Here is a 19,781-nt window from a genome sequence, read left to right as displayed (position 1 = left end):
CCCGCTCATCACTAGTGAGCACTGGAGATTTTAATGCACAGGAGTCATTAGCTGAACATAGCCAGAGATACTCAGTGAGTTCTCAGCAGGATAAATAACAACAAAGCACTGACAGCCAGGGAGTGCTTTCCCAGGAACTTTATAACCCTGGAGTGGCAGCAGCAGGGAGACAGCTGACTGGGCAAGAAGAGGTAAGAGAGAGCCCGGCAAGGTAGCGCTGTGTGCATTCAATTCATGACACTATCCATTTTCTGTGCAACTTGTGATGTCATAGAAGTAGGTAGACAGTGTCTACCTACTTCTGCATGTTTTGAATAAATATTTGTTGGGTTTTTGTTAAAAGAAAAAGTTACTTTTGCATGTTTATTTCAATAAAACTGGGATATTTCTCCAAATTTCTTACAGTGAACTACAGGTCCCAACATGGGGGGTCATTCCGAGTTGTTCGCTCGCAAGCCGTTTTTAGCAGCTTTGCACACGCTAAGCCTACTCCTACTGGGAGTGAATCTTAGCATAGTAAAATTGCGAACGAAAGATTCGCAATATTGCGAAAAGACATCTCTGTGCAGTTTCTGAGTAGCTCCAGACTTACTCGGCATCTGCGATCAGTTCAGAGCTTGTCGTTCCTGGTTTGACGTCACAAACACACCCTGCGTTCGCCCAGCCACTCCTCCGTTTCTACAGCCACTCCCGCGTTTTTCCCAGAAACGGTAGCGTTTTTCTCACACGCCCATAAAACGGCCTGTTTCCGCCCTGAAACACCCACTTCCTGTCAATCACATTACGATCGCCTGAACGAAGAAAAAGCCGTGAGTAAAATTCCTAACTTCATAGCAAATTTACTTGGCGCAGTCGCAGTGCGAACATTGCGCATGCGCACTAAGCGGAAAATTGCTGCGATGCGATGAAATTTACCGAGCGAACAACTCGGAATGACCCCCATGGTAAAGTATTTTTGCTAATACAGGATAGTACAGGACATACTTACCTACATTTTATTTCTCCTCTCCGGGAGAAGCCCGGAGAGGAGACGCTGCAGTGTCTTCGGGGGGCGGGGTTGGGCTGTGACATCACTAAGCCCCGCCCCCCACATCGGGAAATGCCGCGATTCGCGGGTCCGTGGGAAGGGGGCGGGGCTAAAATGACGCGATTTGCGTAATTTTAACCCCTTCTCCACCCGACGGACCCGCGAATGCGGGAGGTTATCTCTCCATCCTGCTCGCATCACTAGGGTGCGAGCAGGATGCGGGAGACCTGCCCACTCTTCCGGGGGTGCGGGGGGCTACCCCAAAAAATGGTAGCCTCCCGCAGCTTCCGGGAGAGTAGGTAAATATGGTACAGGATAGCAATATAACGTCATTCTCTGCCTAGCCAGGTATGTAATACTAGTTACCAGCCCGTCAAAATGATGGAAAAACATAACAGTAATGTCAGCGCCGGCAGCTGTGTGTGCCCGAATGGAGCAACACTTGAATTGCTCGGTCGGGCACCATCTAGTGCCCGCTGGTGCACAAAACACTTGATTTCCCCCCACAGAGGCAGCACTAGTCTTTTATTATATAGGATAGATGCTGTATATATATATATATATAAAAACTATATATATATATATATATATATATATATATATATATATATATATAATGGGTAGGCTATAGTGATGCTGCAGACTATAATGATGCTGCACTATATACACCAGTACTGGCACATGTAAGCTCACCAGTCCCTGCACATCTCCTGCCTATTCTGGGGCTAGAGGAGTAACAGCTGGCCGTAGAGGTCTTCTACATGGCCTATGCGGGGTGTGGGAGGGGCAAGCACAGGACCCGTCCCTCTGCCGGCGCACAGTATGCATAAAGCACCTGAGCCAGTTATCTGCCTCCTCCTCACCTGCATCACAAGCACCAGCCCCTCCTCATCCTGGTCACCCCTCTGCTCACCCCACACAGGGTCTCATCCCTTCCTGATGGACTGGTTCACCTTCTCCCTCTGCCAGCAAGTGGCCACATTTGTCCCTGGTGCTTCCGCTCTGAGCGCTGCGGGACTATCTGGTGGTTCCTGCATCCATTTCCTGGTTACTGCTGCTACTTGTTGCTGAGTCCCGGGATGGCAAATAACCTGGGGTTGCAGCATAGTATATGGAGGAGGGGCTGCAGTGTATGCGGTTTATGGCCAGAGCAGTATATGGAGGAGGTGGGTGCCCTGTATATAGGGGACACTATATGGAGGAGGGGTATGGGGGTGCAGTGTGTATATAGGGGCAGTATATTGTGGGGGCGCAGAACACGGAAGAGGAAGGAGTGCAGTGTATATAGGGGCAGTATATATGGTGGGGTGTGCAGTTTACATAGGGGTGTGTGTATATGTTGAACGGAGTTCTGTCAGGCACCCTCCAGTGGCTGCCAGCGGCACCACAGAGGTGAGAAGCAACGTTAGACTTTTATATCTATAGAAGTTAAATTCCTACTGTAAATATAGCAATTAATTAAGAAACAGCAAAGTTTAACATTAAATTGCAGGTATAGAGAAACAGGGTCGGTAGTTAAACCCAGAGGCTGTAAATATAAACACTTGCCAGCCAACTAGTTGGAATGATATTGTTCTGATGTACTGTATGTCTGTGTGCGACTTAGGGGTATATGCAATTGCGGTCGAATTCATGAAAATGTCGAAAAACGGGGCATTTTCGACAAAAAAAACCTGTCGAATTGGATTCGACAATGCAATACAGTACTTTTCGTCAAAATACCTGCCGTTTCAGATTCGACTTTTTTCAAATCGACTTTTTCAAAATTCGACATGTCTGCAATGGTCAAAATGCGGCTTTTTGACAAAAGTATATACAATTGAAGAATGTCGATTCGACAACAGTGCTTTTTGACAGTAAGTTCGTCAATTTCATTCCGCCTCACTTTGCTGGCGAGAGCTGATTAAAAAAATTTAAAACATATATTCTTTGTAGCTTTTTGGATTGATAATAGCATATCTATTTATATTTGAAGGGATTATCTACTTGGTTTGTCAATTTTTGACCCACAAGTATTATTTAATAGATTTTTAAAAAGAATATTTTTTTCTTCACTATGCTGAGGGGAATGTACCCATGATTCAACAGTTTTACCCAGGATACACTTTTTCAAAGCCACTCCAGTATTGGACCAGTTTACCCCACTCTACCATGGACGCCCTACTTGTGATGTGGACCTGAACCACCGCCATGTTAGAGTCACTCTTTCAGGTGAGATGTATTGGCCAAGACTCCATCTTGTCTGAGTAACCTGTGTATATGCGCAGTGTTGCTGGGACCTTTTGTTCTTTCCCAGGGTGGAGGAAACGCTCTCAAATTACCTCCTTATTCTCTTCCACAGGTCTTGCGGAGTATCCTTCCTGATTTGCAGGAACCAGCCTGGATTTGAAGGGACACGACAGTTCCCCTGCTGTACCATGGGCAACCTAGTTGTGATTGTGATGTGGACCTGAACCTCCGCCATGTAGCAGACACCCCCCCTCAGGTGAGATGTATTGCCCAAAACTCCCTCTTGTCCAAGTAACCCAGGGATGTCCCAACTGCGGCCCACCGGCATTTGCAAAACTGCATATCCAATCATGCCCTGAAACAGCAATGCTTACGCTGTGTCGGGGCATGCTTGGATGTGTAGTTTCTCAAGTGCCGGAGGGTTGCATTTGGGACAAAGGCCGATGTAACCTGCTTGCTTCCAAGTGTTGCTTGTACCTTGTCTTTGGATGACACAAATACCTGGAAACTCATACTATTCTCTTCCACAGGTCTTGCGGAGTATCCTTCCCGATTTGCAGGAAACAGCATGGATGTCAAGGGGCACGACAGTTCCCCTGCTGTACCATGGGCGACCTACCACAATACCACTGCATCTCTGAAATGCCATATTTTACATTTTATTTACTAATAATTTAAAGAAAAACCACACAAAACTTCTCATTTTAAAAATTTTTTGAAGAATTTAAATTGTATTTTATTTTGGATTAAAAAATAAAATTTAATAAAACAAAAAAAGTAGTGTTTGTTCTTCTTTACATTCTTTTCTTGTGTAGATATCTGTGGAAAAAAAGAAATTCCATATTAAGTAAAGACACTAATGATGTCATGTTCATTCCTTTCCCAAGAACTTTTGTGGAACCACACAGTCCAGCATGACCCATTGCTGGACTATGTTGTTCCCCAGGGTCAGACGGTCCAAAGTGCCAGAGTCAAGACACAGCTGCACTTGTGGAACCACACAGTCCAGCATGACCCTTTGCTGGACTGTGTTGTTCCCCAGGGTCAGACGGTCCAAAGTGCCAGAGTCAAGACAGTGGTCAGCACTTTGACACGGCTGCACTTGTGGAACCACACAGTCCAGCATGAACCATTGCTGGACTGTGTTGTTCCCCATGGTCAGACGGTCCAAAGTTTCTGGAATATATACTAGAATCATCTCTTTGCTCACCTTGGTACGCACAACACATCTACGCCATCCACTTCTATTTTTCAAACAATCCTTTGAAGAAGCAAAAAACAAACACTAGTGAATAGTAAATTCACACTACAGTGAAAGCCTAATTTACACCAAATCAAAAGGGAGTTTTTAGGTATAAAAAAAAAAGAAGTGGTATCAGAATAGCTTTTTGGCCCATCATATATGTAACCACAAGGAGCTTTCATCAGTTACCACACGCGCCCGCATGAATGCCTAGACATAAAGCTCCTTGGTAGTATCCGGTCGGGGGTGGGGGAGCCCAACACAAATATAAAACAATAGTAAGAAAAAAAAAAACTAATGGGAGGGGGAGAAAGGGAAACATGAAAAACATAAATAGTAAATAATAAAACAATACGACCGGGCTTATGGTGGTTGTTGTCCGTCCGGATCCTCTTCTTCCTCCTGATGTGGCGTCGATGCCCTGGGCGGCTGTGGAGTGCGTTGAATTGGCCTCGGTGGCCGTGCTGGTGTAGATGATGCGGCCGGTGTTCGTGGTGGAGGCATCTGGTAGGTGGGGTACATCCCTGTATATCCTTGGTACAGCTGTGACCGTCCATACCAGGATGGTGGTGGAGGAAGGGCAGGAGGCGCCCGTGTGGCTTGTGATGGCGGATGTGGTGGTTCACCAGCATGTTGATGAGCTGGCTCTGGGAGCTTATCGTACATCATCTGCAGCGTGGTTGCGATGATCTGGTGGCTGGCTGCCGAATCTCGTTGGCTCTCCGACATGTTGTCAACGCTGTGTGCCAGGCATGATGTGTTATCCACCAGCCGGCTGATGGATGTGGCCAGAAGTTGAAGGATGTCCATAGTCTCCCTGTGATCTTCTCGTCTGGTCTTTTGCGTTTCTGTTGTGCTGTCGGCAAGAGCCTTTTGCATTTCAATCAAACCATTTGCCATCTTCTCCATTGTCTTCTCAATGGCGTCCAGTCTGGTTTCAACGACATTCGTGTAATTATCCTGTCGGGCAGTCATCTCTGCTGCCAGGGTGTGTACCCTCTGAACATTTGAGGGATCCTGCCCTTCCTGTACTTCTGCCACCAATTGCATTTGTGAAGCTGAAAAGAAAATTAGAAATTAGTATACACATTCATACATTTGTTTGAAGGTTCACAATTTGATAATTACTCACACAGAGATGTAAAAACAGCGGGCTGCTGCACTTCCACCTCGTCATCTGACTCATCCTGTAAGAGATCCGGCCTGAAGTAGGGACCAATCCCCGACGCAAGTCCGCTGCTGGTCCGTGGCACCTCTGTTTTCAAAAGAAGAAAAAAAAACAATAAAGTTAATAAACTATACAAAAATGGAGACCCCCCTCCCACACCCAAACACCCCCCCCCCCCCCCCAAATAAAAACCTTCTTCATCTGGTGGTGCCGCTGCTCCAGCAGCTTCACTTGTCCTCAGTTCTGGAGGCTGGATACGTCTGCACGGCTGTCTTCAAACCCTAGAAAAGTCTCATCCGCTAACCCTGTTGACTCAAACAGTTCGGGCGATGGGTCCACAAGGGTAGTGTCTTGTTGAGGCTCTTCGGTCACAGTCCCAGAGCTCCTGGAGAGATGAGCTGGTGATGGCCTGCGCACAGGAGCTGTAGTATGGCGCCCAGCTGGTGGTGTGGTCGCCGACAGTGTCGCAGATGTTTCGCTTGGTCTTAGCTGCTGTGGTCTGTGCCCTTGGTCCATACAGAACGTCGTAAGACCTGTCGACACCATCCACTAGGGCACAGTTTTCCGCCTCAGTGTATCTGGGTCCTTGCGGCTTCTTCTGTCCTGCGTCTTCACCAGAGGCTTCCTCCTCCGACTGATCCTCTGGCTGGCTTCTTGCCTTTAGGGGTAAAAAAAACATGCAATTAATATGATCGGTATGTACCTGTGAGTGTGTCAGTATCCCTGGCAGTGCGCAAAGATACCTGTAGGTGTGCATGGCAGTGCGCAAACTAAGGTCTGTCAAGTTGGATGCTATTGTGTCTGCAGGTGTTGTTAGTATTTACCTTTCTAGGCCTTTTCTTTTTCTTTTGCTTCTCCCTTTGGTCCCTTGATGACCGCGGCTGGTCACTGCATGCCTGGTCGATCGTATCCTCCTCCTGGGTCGGCTCCCACTCCTCATTGCTGTGCAGGGAAAATTCTTCTGAGGGGTGGGGGAAAGGGGGAGATCGGGGCCGCTTGTCCCTGGACATCTCTGTTGTAAAAATAAAAATTATTTTTACAAATTTAACACACATTACATAATTACATGCAACCACACGTCATGCTACTGGGACCCCAGTGCTCAAGCAGGACCAAACACATAAAAAAAAATTGAAAAATTTTAAAAAAATCAGCCAAACAAGCCAAAACCCCCGTACAAGCATCCCTGCACATGCTGGAGGTCAACCAGTGCTAAGAAAGGAGCCAAAAAACATGTTTGGCAAACAAACAACAGCACATGTCGACCACATGGATGATACCGACACGCTCAAAGTCACCCCAAACAAGCCAAAAAGCATCCTTGCACATGCTGGAGATACACCAGTGCTAAAGTAGGAGCAAAAAAACGTGTTTGGCAAACAAACGACAGCACGTCGACCACATGGATGATACCGACACGCTCAAAGTCACCCCAAACAAGCCTAAAAGTACCTCCAGCATGTGCAGGGATGCACCAGTGCAAAACCAGGAGCAAAAAAACATATTTTGGAAACAGACAGCACATGTCGACCACATGGATGATACCGACACACTCAAAGTCACCCCAAACAAGCCAAAAAGCATCCCTGCACATGCTGGAGGTACACCAGTGCTAAAGTAGGAGCAAAAAAACGTGTTTGGCAAACAAACGACAGCACATGTCGACCACATGGATGATACCGACACACTCAAAGTCACTCCAAACAAGCCAAAAAGTTCCTCCAGCATGTGCAGGGATGCACCAGTGCTAAAATAGGAGCAAAAAAAACATGTTTTGGAAACAAACGACAGCACACGTTGACCACATGGATGATACCGACACGCTCAAAGTCACCCCAAACAAGCCAAAAAGCATCCCTGCACATGCTGGAGGTACACCAATGCAAAAGCATGACCCCAAAAAAAAAAACATTTTATGGAAAAAAAACGTGAAAAACTACCCCCAAACACAAAACTGAAGAAAAAAAAAAACATGCAGCGATACAAGCAGGACCTGCAGCAATCCAAACAGGACCTATATACACATACCTGCACATATATACATACCCCAAACACCCCAAAGCATCGCCACATGTACACCTCATGGCACCCCCCCACCACCCAAATATTACATACGGCTCTCATACCTCATCCAAAACAGTAGCCAAGCACTCAGAACAACACTCATACACTACACAAACACATACATGCAACGCCAGACCACATGTGGTACTTACCTACAAATGTAGAAATCGCTCCAAAAACGACTCTCCTCCGGGGTAACAGGTATCCTGTCCGTCCTGGATTAAAGCCTGCTGGGTGTCCAAACGATACCAGAGCAAAAAACAACCTATTTGCTAGCTCTGCGCCTCCACACACCTCTCTGCAGGTTCACAAAATGGCTCCTGAGCACGCAGCAAACAAGCCCTATATAGGGCTCCAAACGGCGGGAAGTCGAATCCAGGACGCCCACTACTCGACGATTGGTCCGTTATTCGACAAGGGGAGTGTCGAATGAGTTATGTATTGAATATGTCGAATTCATGGTCCCGGATGAAGGGTTTCGGCTGTTGAGTAGTGTCGAATCCTAAAACGGTCGAAAAAAAGGCGCAATTCGTCCGGAATTGCATATACCCCATAGTCTCTGAATCTGCAAACGATGCAGCAGCTGTGGCTTTTTTCAGAGCCGGCCCTGACCAATATGATGCCCTAGGCAAGATTTTGGCTGGTGCCCCCTAGCACCACCGCTGGTTCCACCTCTGACCTTGCACCTCTTTGCCAGCACCATCACCCCTCACCTATAGCAGTCCTTATTTTGGTATTTGTACCCCCTATATTTTAAATAGGAACAGTTCGGACATTTGGCTCACAGCCCAAAAAGGGCTGTGTTTTTGCTGGCAAGGGGCATGGCCACACAATAGTACCCCCAATTCCAATTACGCCACACAGTACTGCAATTTTATTCACATTTGATCATGCGATAGTGTCCATAATTCATATTAAATCACACAGTAGTATCACTTTACCTTATAAACGTTACTCCTCACGGTAAAGCCCCTTATTCACATTACATCACACTGAATTAGTGTTCACTCTAGGAGTGAAAAGGGGCAGGGCGCCGGACTCCGGGGGCACATGTGCGCGCGCGCGGCCGAAATGGGGGCGCGACCACGCAAATTAGGGGGCGTGGCCACGCCTCCGTAATTTTAGGGGGCGGTGCGGCCCACAGACGCTACTATAGAGAGCGTCTGTGGCCGGCGACGTCACTGTTGGGGGCGTGCCCAGCACCTCCGTCGGTGCTGGGCTTCCCCCAGCCCTCTCCCAATGCGTGAATGGATGCCGCGCGCATGCGCACGGCATCTATACACGCCGGGAGGGCAGGGAGCGGGCGGCTATTCTAGCAGGGCGCCGCAAAAGGGGCAGGGCGGGTTTTGCCTGTTAAAAAACGGGCCGGGCGCGGAGCTCTGCTAAAACAGCCTAGAGTGAACACTACTGAATTGCTCCTTATTCACATTACACCACACCATATTGTTCTTTATTCACATTAGACCACACAATAATGCCCTTTCTATACACAATGACACATAGAGCACCTTATACACATAATACCACACATTAGTAATGCATTTATACACATAATTCCACACAGTAATGCCCCTTACACATTATGACAACCTTTATTAATGCCCTTTTACAATGACACATAGAGCACCTTATACACATAATACCACACATTAGTAATGCATTTATACACATAATTCCACACAGTAATGCCCCTTACACATTATGACAACCTTTATTAATGCCCTTTTACACATAATGTCCCTTACACATATGCCGCACATTATTAATGCCCTTATACACATAATGACACACATAGTGCCCCCTACACATTTTCTGCACATTATTAGTGCCCCTATACACATAATGACACACATACAGTAGTACTCTGTTACACATATGCCGCACATTACTAATGCCCTTATACACATAATGACACACACAGTGCCCCTTACACATATGTTGCACATTATTAATGCATTTTTACATGACACACATAATGCTCCTTACACATATTCTGAACACTACTGCACAACCAACCCACTCACATGCACACAGCACTCACACTGCCACAAACACTGTGACCTCTGCCTCTGCTTGGATGCAGATGTGTCCTCATAAATCTTGCCTCAGTGCTAACGTCGGGCACCTTGTTTTTTTATGAAAATGCATCTTATTTGCATTGCTATGTGGCTAGGATGCACAAGCAGCTTCAGCTGATTAAAATGATATGCAGCATACCTATATATTGTGTGAGACTGTGGCTGTATCTGCATACGAAATGCTACACACAGAATATAGGCATGCTGCATACCATTTTAATCAGCAGAAGCTACTGATGCCCCTATGCATATCAAATGCCCTAGGCAATTGCCTAGTTTGCCTATGCCTATGGCCGGCTCTGGCTTTTTTTTTCCATGTCAAGTTTCTTTGTGCTTCAAATACTGTATAGACTCAGTAGCACACAGATATAAGTGTTGCATATCAAATTAATCAGTACAGTCTCCTGGTGCATCCTAGCTGCATCGCGTAGCGATGCTTTTTTAGCAAAAAAGAGTCTGACGATAACAGTGTTGCACAGACCTGTCAGCTCACTCATGCCAGGCATCTCCCACTGAGTGGCGTATTGAGGCTAGATGTATCAGTATGCATCTGTAAACTCAGGGCCCTCTTCCCTCATGTGCTTCTCTTTCCCTTACTGTTATTATCAGTTACTCCCTACAACGGCACTCAACTCATGGCTGCTGCCGCCATGCTGCATATTTGAGTGGTATGACCGCTGATGCAGAAAACTGCCCTAATTACTACTGTATGTGGCAATTATGTTTATTTGGAGCAGTTTGGGTATCTGATTTTCCACTGATGCGCCACATGGAAGAACAGAATGGGTCCCAGTAAATGTATAGGATGAGTGCCAAAAAAATGTACCTGCACCCAGGGCCGTAACTAGGGGGGGGGGGGGGCTAAGGGGGCATGCGCCCCGGGTGCAGGATTTGAGGGGGCGCCAAGGAGTTACAGAGGAGCGGGTTTTTTTTAAACTGTCAGTGCTGTGATGCTCTATTGAGACAGAAGACAGCTCCAAGGGCAATGTATCTGACCCACCTGTCTGCCCGCAGCTGGCTCCGACGCTGTGCGGGTGAGCTCCAGTACCTGGGATCTCTCCTATGCTGACTACTGTCTTAAACTCTCTTCTTTGCCATGCAGTGCTGCAACTAGCGTGCGGTGCACCATGCAAGCTATAGAAGCGCACTGTGCTCCCAGTTAGCAGTATCAACCTCCGCTTTATCTCCCAGATGGGGGGATTTGGTGTAGCTTATAGGGGGATGTAGCGCAGTGATGCAGTGTACCATATATGGTATGTAGTGTAGTAATGTATTGCAGTATATAGGGGCATGTAGTGCACTAATGTGGTGTAGCATATAAGGGGATGTAGTGTAGTCATGTAGTGTAGCATATAGGGTATGTAGTGCAGTGCACAGGGGCATGTAGTGTAGTGATGTAGTTCAGCGTGAAGGGGATGTAGTATAATGATGTAGTGCAGTGGATAGGGGAATGTAGTGCAGTGATAAAGTGATATGATATAGTGCAATGTATGGGGACACACAGAGGAGCATGTAGTTGAACACGCTGGTGGGGCATGTGACGCATAGGGCATTTGAGGCACATAGGGGAATATTGTCCAGTAGTATCCCCTTTTTTAAATTGTTTTGATAATCTGATTAGTTTAGTCTGACAGGGTTGTACTTATATCTCCTTTATCTGGTTTCAGTCATTTCACTTTGCTATAGAAAAACAAAACTAGGTGCACAATTATATATTATTATTAAATTTAGAATAAATACAATGATATAGCAATTATCTCACCATGTTTTATTTATTTGCCTATAGCATAGCAAGATATTAACAAGTTTATGAGAACTAAAGTTCAAGTGTGAAAGCTGTAAAATGTAAATCAAATTCTAAACTTAAGAAAATGTTAAAATACCTTGGGAACAAACATTTAAGATTTACATTTTTGATATGAATGTCATTACTGTTGTATCATCTAAAAAAATTGGATTTTAATTACCTACCGGTAAATCCTTTTCTCGTAGTCCGTAGAGGATACTGGGAATCCATTTAGTACCATGGGGTATAGACGAGTCCACTAGGAGCCTTGAGCACTTTAAGAATTTGATATTGTGTGCTGGCTCCTCCCTCTATGCCCCTCCTACCAGACTCAGTCTAGGAAACTGTGCCCGAGGAGACGGACATACTTTGAGAGAAGGATAGATAATATAAGTGGTGAGATTACCAACCAGCACACACAGAACAATAAGAAAGCCATGCGAACCTGACCAAGTACCTGCTCGGCAGAGCTTTAAAGCTGAGACACCCCGGGCAGCTGCCCAAGACAAACCCACCGACCTAGTAGAGTGGGCCTGTACAGATTTTGGAACAGGCAATCCTGCCGTAGAATAAGCATGCTGGATCATGAGCTTGATCCAGCGTCAATAGACTGCTTTGAAGCAGGACACCCAATTTTATTGGGATCATAGAGAACGAACAGCAAGTCGGATTTTCGGTGACGAGCTGTTCTCTTTACATACACCTTCAAAGCCTTCACAACATCCAAAGACTTTGAAGTAGCAGAGGTGTCCGTCACAGCCGGAACCACAATAGGTTGGCTGATGTGAAAAGCAGACACTACCTTAGGAAGAAATTGCTGACGAGTTCTGAGTTCAGCTCTGTCCTCATGAAAAATTAAGTAGGGACTCTTGTGAGACAACGCCGCTAGTTCCGACACATGTATTGCTGAGGTCAAGGCCAATAGTGTGACGGTTTTCCACGTAAGGTACTTTACGTCAACCCCCTGTAACGGTCCAAACCAGTCCAATTGGAGGAACTGCAGCACCAAATTGAGATCCCAAGGTGTAATGGGAGGCACAAAGGGAGGCTGGATGTTCAGAAAACCTTTCAAGAAAGTCTGGACCTCAGGGAGAGAAGCCAATTGTTTCTGAAAGAAAGATAGACAAAGCCAAAATCTGGACTTTAATGGAACCTAGGCATAGGCCAACATCCACTCCCGACTGCAGAAAAAGCAGATGTCCCAGATGAAATTCCACCGCAGAATATTGTCCTCTCTCACACCAAGAGACATACTTCTTCCATATACGGTGGTAATGTTTAGACGTTACCCCTTTCCTGGCTTGGATCATAGTCGGGACCTGTCAGGAACCCCTCTCCTGGTTAGGATCACCCGTTCAACCTCCATGCCGTTACACGTAGCCACAGTAAGTCTTGATAGACGAACGGGCCCTGTTGCAGAAGATACTCGCGAAAAGGCAGAGGCCACGGATCTTCGAGGAGCATCTCCAGAATGTCCGCGTACCAGGCCCTTCTTGGCCAGTCCAGAGCAATGAGTATTGCTTGAACCTTTTCCCTTATTATTCTTTTTGGAATTCTTGGGATCAAAGGAAGTGGAGGAAACACGTACACCATCTGGTAGACCCACAGAGTTGTCCGAGCATCTACCGCCACTGCTTGTGGGTCTCTCGACCTGGAACAATACCGCTTGAGCTTCTTGTTCATTTCGATTTATGGATATCCCCACAGAGGCGTCAAGCACCTGAACACTTCCGAGTGAAGGCTCCACTCCCCCGGGTGCAGGTCGTGTCTGCTGAGAAAGTCTGCTTCCCAGTTGTCTAGTCCCAGAATGAAGACCACCGACAACGCCACGGCGTGCTTTTCCACCCAGAGGAGAATTTTTGACACCTCTGACATTGCTGCTCTGCTTTTCGTACCGGCTTGTCGGTTTATGTACGTTACCGCCGTTACATTGTCTGACTGGACTTGAATGGCCTGATTCTTAAGTAGGGATGAGGCCTGCAGAAGGGCGTTGTAGATAGCCCTGAGTTTCAGGATGTTTATTGGAAGGACGACTTCCCGACTTGATCATTTTCCTTGAAACAGCACCCCATGGGTGACTGCTCACCAACCTCTGAGGCTTGCATCCGTGCTTAGCAGAATCCAATGCTGAAACCCGAACCTCTGACCCTCGACGAGGTGAGAAGTCTGTAGCCACCTCAGAAGGGAGATCCTGGATCTTGGCGAAAGATGAATCCTCTGGTGCATGTGAAGATGTGATCCTGACCATTTGTCCAATAGATCTAGCTGGAAGGGCCTCGCATGAATCCTTCCGTACTGAAGCACCTCGTAAGAGGTTACCATTTTCCACAGAAGGCGAAAGCACAGATGCACCGAGATCTGGGTTGGCTTCAAGACAGCCCGAACCATCGATTGGATTTCTATAGCCTTCTCCACAGGAAGGAACACTCTCTGAGATTCCGTGTCCAGTATCATTCCCAGAAAGGAAAGTCTCTGCGCCGGTTCCAGGTGAGATTTTGGTAAGTTCAGAATCCACCCATGATCCAGGAGTAGTGTGGTTGAGAGGCAAATACTGTCCATCAACCGCTCCCTGGACGGTGCCTTTATCAGAAGATTGTCCAGGTATGGAATTAAGTTCACTCCCGGTTTGCGGAGTAGAAACATCATCTCTGCCATCCCATTGGTGAACACCCTCGGTGCTGTGGAGAGACCAAATGGCATGGCCTGGAACTGGTAGTGGCAGTCCTGCAGTGTAAACCGTAGATAAGCCTGATGAGGTGGCCAGATCGGAATGTGAAGGTACGCATCCTTGATATCCAGAGACACTAGGAATTCTCCCTCCTCCAGACCTGAGATCACTGCTCTCAGAGACTCCATCTTGAATTTGAACACTCGTAAGTACGGGTTCAATGACTTGAGGTTCAAAATCAGCCCTACCGAACCGTCCGGTTTTGGTACTACAAACAGGTTGGAATAATATCCCCTGGTTTGCAGATGAGGTGGAACTAGAACAATGACCTGAGTCTGTACCAGTTTTTGAATGGCGTCCTGTAAGGTTATACTTGCTTCCTGTGAAACTGGTAAGCCTGATTTTAAGAATATGTGAGGTGGGAGCACCTGAAACTCCAGTCTGTAGCACTGGGAAATAAGATCTAAGACCCAGGGATCCTGGCATGAAGTTGTCCAGATGTGACTGAAAATTTTTAGTCAGGCTCCCACCTGCCGGTCTTCCAGGCATCGCGGTCCACCGTCCTGCTGAAGGCTTTGAGGAAGCAGAATTTGAGCTCTGTTCCTGTGAACCTGCAGTTGCTGGTTTTCGTGGTTTACCTCTAGCGCCTCTGGTGGCTGTAGAAGAACCTCTGGTTTTGACCTTGAACTTGGCAATCTGACAGAACTGCAGATTAGGTCCTGAGTAAGCCTTCCTGGCTGGGGGAGCTGCAGAAGGAAGACACGTGGACTTACCCGCGGTAGCTTTGGAGATCCATTTGTCTAGTTCATTTCCAAATAAGGCTTCTCCTGTGAAGGGTAGGCCTTCCATGCCTTTCCTGGAATCCGCGTTGGCAGTCCACTGGCGAAGCCATAAGCCTCTGCGTGCTGACACTGCCATAGCAGTGGTGCGTGCATTAAGCAAGCCTATTTCTTTTATGGCTTCCACCATAAAATTTGCAGAGTTCTGTATATGTTGCAGGAGTAAAATAATTTCACCCTTAGGCAACGTATCTAACCTCTCAATTAGGTTACCCGACCATTTTGCGATGGCCTTCGTAATCCACCCACATGCTATAGTGGGTCTCTGCGCCACCCCAGCAGCTGTATACTTGAGTATATTTGAGTGTAATCTCAATTCTACGATCAGCCGTGTCTTTTACGGAGGCTGCACCAGGGACAGGCAATACAATTTTCTGTGACAGCCACTATCCACTATCAGTGGATTTTCCCATTTTTTCTATCCTCAGGAGGAAAGGGAAAAGATGATATCAACCTTTTAGGGATTTGAAATTTCCTATCAGGATTAACCCACGGTTCTTCAAACTGGGTATTTAGTTCCTTTGACACAGGAAAAGTGGCTGAGCATTTCTTTTATCACATTAAAATAAGATTCCTCAATCTCCTCTGTTACCTTATCAGGGAAATGCTCTAATAGCTTCTATGAGAGCCTCTATTCCCTGTGACAGAGTAGCATCCCCCACCTCTGCATCCACCTCCCCCTCCTCCATGTCTGACCCCTCATCATCAGAGTCAGACTGCGGGATATGTGCCAAAGGACGTTTTTGCAGACAAATGGCAGGAGACTGAGACGCTGGTTTGGGTACTGAGTCTCTGTTTATAAACTCAGTCATCAATTGTCTTAAGTATTGTGTCTCTTTCTCATTGCGGGACAATTTAGTGGAAATATTGGAGATCATTCCCCTAATGGAATCCAGTCAAGCTGGTTCTGCCCGCTAGCCTGGGAGGATGCACTGTACTGAGTACACTGTAGTGAACCCCCTGGAGAAGAGGAACACTGTGCCTTACATGAAACACACTCTTTGTCTGACATACTGTGACAGTGACAGCACACACACACAGGAACAGGTTAAAAGCACAATTAACCCATAAAAAGCCCTTCAAGAGAGACACAGAGATAGCCTGGAGCCAGCACAGAGCACCCTTACTGCTAATGCCAAGTTTAGCCAGGTCGCAGACTAAGCGGGTCATTCAGACCTGATCGTTTGCTAAAGTTTTTTGCAGCACTGCTATCAGGTCAGAACTGTGCATGTGTATGCGTCGCAATGCGCAGGCACGTTGCATGGGTACAAAGGGGATCGTTGCTGTGTGATAGGTTTTACGAAAAATCCATTCGCACAGCCGATTTCAAGGAGATTGACAGGAAGAAGGAGTTTGTGGGTGGCAACTGACGTTTTCAGGGAGTGGTTGGAAAAACGCAGGCATGTCCAAGCGTTTGGAGGGCGGGTGTCTCACGTCAACTCCGGACCTGGACAGGCTTAAGTGATCGCAGTGGCTGAGTAAGTTCTGGGCACCTCAGACACTGCACAAATATTTTTTGTACCACCCGGCTGCACATGCGATCGCACACTTGCACAGCTAAAATATACTCCCCTGTATGCGTTAACTATCTGATCGCAGCGCTGCAAAAAATTTATAGCGAGCGATCAGTTCTGAATTAGGCCCCAAGTACCCAGATTGGGGACTAAGTACATTAGTAAGCGTACCCCAGTGCTATGACCCCCTGGTACTGCTGAGGTAATCTGGAGTCTCTCTGGAGGAGCTGCGCGTCCCTGTCAGTCAGCGTCTGTGTCCACTGCAGAGGGAAATGGCGCTGGTGAGCTGCTGGATCTGCTCATAGTGAAGCCCCGCCCCTTCAATGGCGCACGGTTTGCCCATTTTTTAAAAACTGGCTGAGGTAATTATTAGGGATTAAAATGGAGTCAGTCGCCGTTTAAGTCTGTAATGCCAGTCTGGGTACTGTGTACACCCGAGCATCCTCTACGGACTACGAGAAAAGGATTTACCAGTAGGTAATTAAAATCCTATTTTCTCTTACGTCCTAGAGGATGCTGGGGTTCCATTTAGTACCATGGGGATGTACCAAAGCTCCCAGTACGAGAGGGAGAGTGCTGAGGTTCCTGCAGAACAGATCAACCAAACTTTAGGTCCTCTGAGGCCAAAGTATCGAACTTGTAGAACTTAGCAAACGTGTTCGACCCTGACCAAGTAGCTGGTCGGCAAAGCTGAAGAGCCGAAACACCCCGGGCAGCCGCCCAGGAAGACCCACTTTACGGGTAGAGTGGGCCTTAACAGATTTTGGAATCAGCAAACCTGCTGCAGAATAAGCATGCTGGATAGTAAGCCTGATCCAGCAAGAAATTGTCTGCTTAGAAGCAGGACACCCAACCTTGTTGGGATCATAAAGGACAAACAGTGCGTCCGACTTCCTGTGACAAGAAGTTCTCTTTATATATATTTTCAAAGCCCTCACAACATCAAAGAAATTTGAGGTAATCGAGGTGTCAGTAGCCACTGGCACCACAATAGGTTGGTGCCAGGTACTCAGTGAACAAGCTCCACCGAGCGAAACGTACGTCACTTCCGGTCCGGTGCTCCGAACTTCCGGTCGGCGGACCGCGGACACCGGCGTCTCCTTGCCAGGCTCACCTTTTTCCACGGACACTTAGAGGCTGCGTACAGCTACCTGAGGGTGTACTCTACCCCTCCATGTAACAGTAGGTCTCTGGGTTTTCTTTGAAGCAACACCATTTTCGAGTTCCCCGGACTCTTTGTTGTTTTTTGTATATATAATTTTTTCTTCATTGTTATGACAGCCTCATGTATGAACTAATAAGGATTATATGCATATATCAGCATTTATCAGAGGCATATATTTTTCTGTCAATTACATCAACAACTGAGGAGACCTTCACATCCTTAACATCCACAGCAGCTCTAGGGTCCGTTTTTCATCATCAATATGTCAGTAACTATCTATTATTGATGTCATGATTTCATATAGGGGACTCTTTTTTGGATACAACAGATATTCAAAATAAGTTGTACACTGATTTTGTCACTATTTGTTTTTTTCAAACAGTATTTATTACACATGACTCATCGGGGAGTATTATTTCAGTACAATATACAACACATGTGTTTTACTATAGATTAACATCAATAGCCCCTTAAGCAATAATAATCAATAATAATTTTCCAATCATAACAGATTTCTGGGACACCCTCTCATTCTGTTCAAACAATTGTGGGGGCTCTGCAATGCAATCTGTCAACAGAGCACCACGCTATTAAAAAACAGGACAGTAGAAGTGTCCCTCTTGCTTTCTTCGGTTTCAGTTTCGTCTCACCCCACCCTCTCATTTTTTCATTTGATGCCCAGGCAGATGATCAAAAAGCAGAAGTGGTGTGCCACTCCAAACTGAACCCCCCTTTTTTTCTTCTTTTTTCTTCTTTTTTCTTTTCTCTTCCTTTTCTTTCATTCTCTCTCTGTTACCCTACCCTTCCCTTTATAGCAGGGCCACACCGTCATCAGTACTTCCACTAACTTGGGAAGCCCCACTTGATTTATATTTATTTTTTGACATCAGAACCTGTTACCGCTTTGGTTTCTATAGGACTAATAGCCATCATCATATAGGATTCAAGACCTACCATACGAAAGAGGTGGCACCTCAACAGTTCCTATTTTGAAGCCAAGACCCAGAGGACCTTACACAAATTTCAAGTGTATGAGAATACCAGAGACAATCCTCTCAGGATATAGGATACAGAATTCCTGGTGTCATTCGGTGTGGGATATATCTACCTGCGGTCAAACCATACTGAGTATGCCCAACCTCGTCTGATCTTGGAAGCCAAGCACTGTGGGCCAGGTCAGTACCTGGTTGGGAGACCACCAGGGAATACCAGGTACTGCAGGTATTTTTATCCAAATCCAGGACACAGGACCTGGAAATACTATCCTCCAACTTTTTTCCCTTCTTTTGCAGATTCCTGAGTTAGTCAGGAATTTAAATTGAGCCTGGCACACATCATATTAATTTGAGGTTTTTCTTTTCCAATTATATTCTCACCTATATATATTGTCACAATTTCAGAAAGAAAACCTCAAACAAATACACATAATAATATTTTTTATTACTGGAGACACCCACATATTTTCGCTTATAGAGCCATTAAGCCAAATTATATCGTTATTACATCATGTGAATTATTTGGATAATATTATAACAATCAACTAAAATTTTTTTTTTTATTAATAGCAATTCCCCTTTTCCCTTCCCCTCCCCTCCCCTTTTTTTTGCCTCTTTTCCAATATTTTAGGAAGGTTGAAAATAAAAGTTATATTTTAATCAGAATTCATCATTCCATTTACAATAAAAGCGTGCCCCAGAACCGGAACCATTCCTTTTTCTGTTGATATGAAAAGCCGACACAACCTTTGGAAGAAATTGCTGACGCGTTCTGAGCTCAGCTCTATCCTCATGGAAAATCAAGTATGGGCTCTTGTGCGCAGTGCCTCCAATTCTGACACACGTCTTGCAGATGCCAATGCCAACAGTGTGACCACCTTCCAAGTAAGAAACTTCACGTCCACCTCCTGTAAAGGTTCGAACCAATCCGATTGCAGGAACTGCAGCACCACATGAAGATCCCAAGGTGCCGTAGGAGGCACAAAGGGTGGTTGGATGTGCAGA

At 46.2% G+C, this 19,781-nt stretch overlaps 1 pseudogene; it reads left to right on the top strand.

Moving 5' to 3' along the window:
• Nucleotides 1-18,887: 18,887 nt before the first annotated feature.
• Nucleotides 18,888-19,005, top strand: LOC134912162 (5S ribosomal RNA; annotated as a pseudogene).
• The last annotated feature ends 776 nt before the right edge of the window (nt 19,006-19,781 follow it).

Source organism: Pseudophryne corroboree, chromosome 4 (genome assembly GCF_028390025.1).
Source record: "Pseudophryne corroboree isolate aPseCor3 chromosome 4, aPseCor3.hap2, whole genome shotgun sequence".
In the NCBI taxonomy this organism is placed as follows: domain Eukaryota; kingdom Metazoa; phylum Chordata; class Amphibia; order Anura; family Myobatrachidae; genus Pseudophryne; species Pseudophryne corroboree.
The sequence above is the reverse complement of the archived record's forward strand: the minus strand, read 5'-3'. Positions and strand labels throughout refer to the sequence as shown.